Raw genomic sequence first — 7628 nt, forward strand, 5'->3', positions numbered from 1 at the left:
TAAAATTTCAAATCGATGTCTGAAAAACTGAGCGACTAGTTCGCGTAAATACAAACTGACATATGGACACGCCTAAAACCACTCAGCTCGTCACGCTCATAATTTATAATATATATATCATATAGGGTCTCCGAGGTCAGGGCTTAATTAGACGTCTTTTAATGTTTAGGTTTTTTTAATAAAGTTTGAATTTTTATTCTCCGAGTCTCAGAAAACGGAAGAATTATTAGAAATATTTAACATCCGAACCGAACATTGAACCAACCTTATATACATGCTGGCCACCGCACAAATAATCGTGTTTTCGTAAAGTACGCCCAACAAGAAGAACCCTAAAAAAAATGCATCGACTGACCAGTTCATATTTAGATAGATTGCTGTAGTTTAAAAGTCACTAAACTTTATCGTTCTGTGGCGATTATTGGTTTTTATACTCAGTGTAATTTGTATTCCTTCATAAAATGAGTACAGGTCCAAAATTCACTAGTTCTTCAACAGTTGAGAACTAATTAACTTTACTACTGGTTCACCCACTAAAGGCAAAATTTATGCCATGTGTTTTTTCAATGATTCTATTTCTGAAAAGCGTAGCAAATTCCGTGGTACTGCCACAGTCATGTGCCACATGTGGCAAGGAACATTAAAAATGTGAATATGTATATACATATACGCATAAACATATTTTAACTTGCAAGGTGGAAAAGCGCAGTTAGTTAAGCGTCAATTGCCACATGAAAGGTGGAGAAGATAAATAAAATATTAAGAAAACGCCAGTAACAAACTAAAAAATACCAAGTGCCGGCACGAACGTTAGCTGAGCAAATAAAAGTTAAGAAATCACAAGCTCAATCTTTACCCTGTGCTGCCAACCGCACGCCCATTATGACAGCTCGTTTTTATTATTTCATTGCTTTTGGCTTGCTCCAACTTAAGCTGGCAACCAGCGAAAAGAAAAATCGGCAGAAAAGGTAACTTTGATTGCAACACTGAGTGCAGAAGGGATTGTTAAGTTGCTGGGGCGGTTCATGGCAAATAAACTCGAAAACACAAATTCATGCATTTTTGGAGTAATAGCGGGAATTTGATTATTAAAATGTAAAGATGTTTAAAGTTGATGATATTTGGGATGATTTTTGTATGGACGTTGGCACTACTCATTATAGTCTCTAAGAGAACTAAGATAGTATCCGTTTAACTACCAACTACAGCTGTGTTCCGCAGAACAAATGAAACTGGTTATAAGCTAGAGTAATGTATCTATTAGATTCTATGGTATTTACTTCTACATTTTCTTATATCTCAACTAATAAAAAGAAAAAAGCTTGTAAAAATTATTAATATCTCACGCAGTTACTGGCGTAATTCGTTATTAAATGGTTCGCATAGAAGATTTAAAAAATACGGAAATCTTTTCTTAAATTACGGGAGTAAAAATTTTTAAGGCTGTGGTATTTACGAATCTGAGTTATTATTCGAATTATTAATAACTTCTTCAAACAAAAATAAAATAAATTTTAACGAAATTCCACTTTGTAGCAATACACATATCGTATAACCGCCTTTGAGTAAAATTATAATAAAATCATAAAAGACTCACAAAAAAGCAACATATTTTATTCCAAAGGAAAAGGCACTTAATCCGTCTTTGAAGTGACCACATGCGGCTTACCGAACAACACGCACCTGAGTCATGCTCCCACTTCCATACGTACACACCCACACACACAGAGGAAAACTGTCATTTCATTTGACAACTGGTGCGTGCTACTTAATTTGACATATCTCGCACACTGAGCCGCTTGCATGCATGACTTTAACGTTACGACGTGCTGTGTATGTGTGTGTTGTCGTGGAAACGAAAAGGAGATGCATTACAAACTTTTGCTACTTACTCATAAAGGCCTATGAACCTGTAAACTCCACAAGTGGCGCAGGCGACTGCGTAAATTAAAGGACAACAACAATAATAAAAATTGTGAAATAAATAACATTTATATAATATTAAAATTATTATAAGTTAAAGCAAATGGCTAATGGTAAAATGTTAAGCGCCGTAAGGTATGCTAAACGCCCTAAAGTATGCCAAGGCCGGTGTGAGTTAGTCAGGAGTGTGGTTTAATATTATTTTTATATTATACCTTGAACAGGTTATCTTAAGTTTGAGTCGGAGACGCCATAAAATATGTGTATAAATGATCAGCATGATGAGCTGAGCCGATTTAACCATGTCTGTCTGTCCACCTGTCTGTATATACGCGAATTTGCCCACGTCCGTTTTTACTCGAGAAGCTGGGCATTTGTCGGAATCGTCGATATCGAACCACTATAGCATATAGCAGCCAAACAAACTGAACGACTGGAATCAAATGTTTGTATGGAAAACCTTTTCATTTGAAAAGACATCTTTACGAAATTTGGCGTGGATTATTGCTCGAGGCAACGAGGCAATTGCTGACAAAAGTATACCGATCGGAGCACTATAGCATATGGCTGCCGTACGAACTAAACGATTGGAATCAAGTTCTCGTAAATAATCTTTTGTATTTGTGAAGGGTATTCTTGCTTTGGTGCAACCGAAGTTAACGTTTTTATTGTTCTTTTTATAATTTTACTGTGTTTCACCTTTTATAAGGACAACATATGGGGCTTTAATAATAACAAAATCGTAGAAGCAGAGAGCAAATAAGAATTAAAGCAAATGCCAAGCAAATAGGTGTAAATAAAAGCCGAAAAATTTTCGAAGCTAGCACAGGTGCAGTGTTTAATTAAATCCAGTGGTGGCGTTGTTGTTTTTTTTTAATTCTCTTTCAACACAGCGCACAGATGAAATATATATTTCAGCAGCATATCCATTAATTTACACGTCATCTCTGTGTGTGTTATGTAAGCTGCGAGTGTATGTGTGTAGGCTTTTGATGCAAGCGTATTAGTTTTTTGTCGCATTTGCAAGGGAAACGCAACGCAAAAACCCTAATGATGTGTTTTGCTTCATTTGATGATTGTAGGAGGGCCTGCCAACTCACACGCAGGTGGGGCTGCAGATTATTTCACAAATATTTTATGTTGACTTGGCATGCAAGGCAAGCGGCCGTAAGAGACACAAAAACTCCAATTCAAGCAGAAATGTATTCGTAGAAATAGAAATGCTACACATGGCACAAAAAACATATTAAAAGTGCCGTTATTATAACAGTAAGGCGGATAATTGGCATAACATAAGAAACAAAAGCGAAAAAGCCAAAAATTGAAGTGCAAACAGTTTTCAAAATAAATTCCTAAAGCTCGCATTTCTTATTTCTTATGTCTACATTGATTTTAAACACACGAATAAACAAACACACATATGTACATACAAAAGCTCTTAGGCAGCCACACACATGTAGGCAGGCGAGCAAAGTTTCAACAATGTTAATTCTCTCCACTTGTATACTCGTACGTTTGTGTGTTTTGCCGTCTGGCATATCATACACACTTTTCTTGACAGTTATTTGTCATACTGACAGATTGGGCGGGTAATTTTGAAAAATTGTTTTGGAAATACTCATACATCACCAGCTAACAAGTCACAACAAACACACCACTTCCGTGCTCATAAATTGTTGTAGGTGTGTTTGGGCGTATGTGTATATGTGTATGTGAGAGAAAAACCAGCTAAGGGTGGTAAATTAGACGCACCCACAGCCGCCGCCGCAGCGCTGATGCTTTTGATGACGGTTGATGGCTGCTAACAAATATGATTAATTTCTTTATTTGCCGGCAGCAGCGCATAACAACGGATTATAACCGCTCGTACATATGTATATATGTGGGCGCATATGATTTGAACTAGACAGAGGGACTTTGATTAGACTGTTTTTCTTAAATGGAACATGATTTTCATATATTTTGGGAAGTTTTTCACATACATACATACCATCAGTATTTATAATATAGTAGTAAGTATATTATTCAGGTAAAATAAAACGCTTTAATTTATATTCCTGAGTCTACACGCGGCTGCAAATAAAATGAAAAATTAAAAAAAAAAGTCTAAAATTGACTGAAGTTGATAAAGGCACAATTTTGGCTTTGCAATCTCAAAACTTGAGTATACGCAAAGCTAATTCCGGACCCCCGAAAAGAAGACGTCAGAAGTGAAGTTCAAGAACAAAATGGAATCTAAAAAGGCGGAAGACCTGTCCGTCGATCTACCAAAAAACCACTCTAGACGGTAAAAATTCAACAAAAACGCCTGCAATGGCCTGAACTGCACAAAATCTGGACCAAAGTGGATCAGAGAAAAGTCATATTTTCAGCTTTAGCTAATATTAAGCTCTTCGGTTCAAACGGAATGTCGTACGTTCGCAGTAGAGTTAGTTAACGTTACAGTAATGAGTGTGTCAGATGTGCCGTTAATCGTGTATGGTGTTAGAATGTTGTTCCTGGTTAATGGAAATGTTAACGCCATTACATACCACAGGTAAAACTGGTTCCTTCAATAGGAGAGCACTTTTCATACTTGTATATGGACAATGTAATTTTTCAGCATGATTCAGTATCACGCCATAATATTTAGCAAAATTGGCAGTTTTATTTTTGAAAAGAAAAACGAATTTTTATTGTATAGCATTTCGTTTTAAGAACATTTTTTATAAGTACCATATTGAAAATTGAAAGATCGATTTTTTTTTCTGTTTTGGCTTCTAATTAAAAATGAAAAAAACTATTTTTTTTCAATTATTTATTTGTGTTGGAAATACTTGTATAAATCTAGTTTCATGACAAATTTTGTTATATAATTCTTCGATTTTAAATTCAATCAAATAATCATAAATCATAAAATACCGTATTTTGAATGTTTATTAGTAGCGAAATTGATTTATTTTCTAACATAAGCCAAGTATTTCAAAATGTTTCGATAAAACTACTTATTCATTTTGAGTACTGGTTACTGTGGATTTGTTTAAGGATATGAAAAAGTTTCAAAATCATAAAATTTTCAACAATTGTGTGGTCAAGACTATTTAGAGAGACTAGGTTAGTTAGAGAATGTGTCAATCCATTAGTGATAGGTCTTTTTTGAACCCAATTAACTTTAAAATCAAACTTGTGTGGATGACCTCCTTTATCCCATGTGGTGTTCTCAAAAAATCAGTTATTTTTCATAACTAGCTTTCTTAACAAGTCTAGGATGGTAAAGTGATTTTTAAAAATGCAAAGTCGTTTTGTAGATACAGCAGTTAGAAGAAAGAGCTGTTGTTTAAGCGGAAGTGAAACTTTAAACGTCTTGTTCTCAAAACTGTGTTTTTTAAACCTTGCTCCATCGTATCTCAAAACGGCTTCACCGAATGACTTGAAATTAGTAGTGGATACTTAGCACATAAACGGATGAAATGAACTATTATCAATAAAAAGTTTCCAAAATTCCATTTTTTTATCGCAAAAAACAGAACGCTGTAACTGATCATAAAAAATATGTTTTGCTTCAAATTTATACAATCCAAATATATGTTAATAAATGATAATAAACTTAAAGCTCTATCTATAAAAAAATCCTAAAAACATGCCGTCACATGGGATGACCAACTTAACTCAGGATAGTTGGGTTTTAGGTATTATATGATCACTGAGACATTACATAGAGTTCAAAATTTGAAAAACTTTCTATGCAAAACTAATATAAATCGATTGACTACTTGTCTGTAATTCAACCAACAAGGCTCAGTTCTAATTTAGTTTCTAAAAAGAATTTCTGATTTAGTTACTTAGAATTATGATAAAAATGATCTATTCGCACTTTATACTTTTAAAAACTTCGTTGGAAATGTGCCGAACAGTTTCCGTCTGGGAACGTGAAAAGCAAAACTACCGCCGTGGCATTTAGTAATTCACATAGAGGTTCTTTTCAAAGTTCTCTCTTCTCAACGACTACCCTGTTCTCATTTTTATTAATTTTTTAGGGCCGCCAGTATATTTGTCCGAAATATTTATTAAAAGTGCATTTAAAAATTCACAAATATATACAGAGCCACATCAAATTATGCTGTATATAGTAGACGCTTCAATATTTCAACTTATCAATTTACACTAAATTTTCAATTTGGTTATTCGACAGTTGAGTATAAAATCGCTTAAAAAACCAATAAATACATGAATTCTACATTTCTATACATCAGCCTATATACCTGTTTTATATTATTGTATTCGATTCACTTTTCCATGCAAACAAGTTGTTAAGTATTTATATGAAAACACAACTACTTCATCTAAATTTTCTGGTGCATTTATTTAATTGCCCATTAAAATGAAGTGTGTGCCCGTGAACAATTTTACACAAACCAAATTAGATGTAATTTCATTTTAAATTCAACTAAATGACGCCCCGCTCAACTCAGACACTTATACATTCACACATACATACAATACAACAATATTATGCAACATAAAAAACGCCCACCAATTAATGTACGCCGCATACTTTGGCTTCGGTTAGCCGTAAATTAGCGTAGACCACCGCTGGCACTGCCGCCAGCAACAATAACGACAAGAACAACAGAAATCGGCCGAAATGGCAATTGGTGGCAGCAAAGCAACCGAAATCACCGAAAACAAGAAACAGCTGGGCGAACAGGCAAAAAGCCAAACAGCCAAATGCGATAGCAGCCAACGAGTATAAAATTGACGCGAGGGGTCATGTTGACAGCCCCGAAAGTGTTGGAAGCCATAACAAAAGCACGCACACACACTTACGTAGAAAATAAATAGTTAGTTATACTGTCAGTGTGTGAGTGCCGGTAAAATAAACATTTTCGGTTTCCGCAATGGCAGTCAAATATATTCTAATGTGAATGTATGTGTAAATCTGTATGTGTATGTGTGTAGCAGCAAGCAATGACGCCAACATTGCAGCCATTGTCTGCCTATGCCACCTGTTTTGCATACACTGCACACACGCACACATACATATTAAATGCTATGGCTTTATTGTGTTGAAAAAGCAACAACAACAACCAGAACAAAGTCATTGCATATTTGCCCGCACTTAACCTCAAACATTTTCGAGCGGATGTATTGCATACAAATGGGCGACAAGCACTTTTCCGCTTGTTTGGCAACGTGCTCAGCCAGCCGGCAGCATAAACAACAACAACAACAGCAACAACAATACCAAGAACAGCGCCTACTCAAATGGCAACAATATTGACAACAAGCAACAAGCGCTAGAGCAAAAAATATATAAAATGGAAAAGCAAAAACAACAACAAAAAGAACACTAATGGTAATAACCAGCAATCGAGTCGCGTCGTATCGAGTTGTTGGCAATTTGGTGTGCCAATGTTTTGCTGTCACCTATTTTACATGCAGCCGGGTCATAACATAACCGTTTGCGGTGCGGCGCCAGCAACTCCACTGCCGTCAATGCCAGCCAGGCGAAAACCAGCAAGCGAACGAACATCATCAACCACGCTAGCCGACGACTATCAACCGTTGCCATTTAATTCACCATTACCTGCCAGTTGCTGGAACAGGCCATTAGTGTGACAGCGCGACTGTGAGTGTGTGAATTTGTTGGCGCAAAAAGCATGCACTCACACACACGCACACGTAGACACAGGCACCTGTTCTGTCGATAAACTGGCTCATCTAGC

Source organism: Bactrocera oleae, chromosome 3, assembly GCF_042242935.1.
Source record: "Bactrocera oleae isolate idBacOlea1 chromosome 3, idBacOlea1, whole genome shotgun sequence".
Taxonomy (NCBI): domain Eukaryota; kingdom Metazoa; phylum Arthropoda; class Insecta; order Diptera; family Tephritidae; genus Bactrocera; species Bactrocera oleae.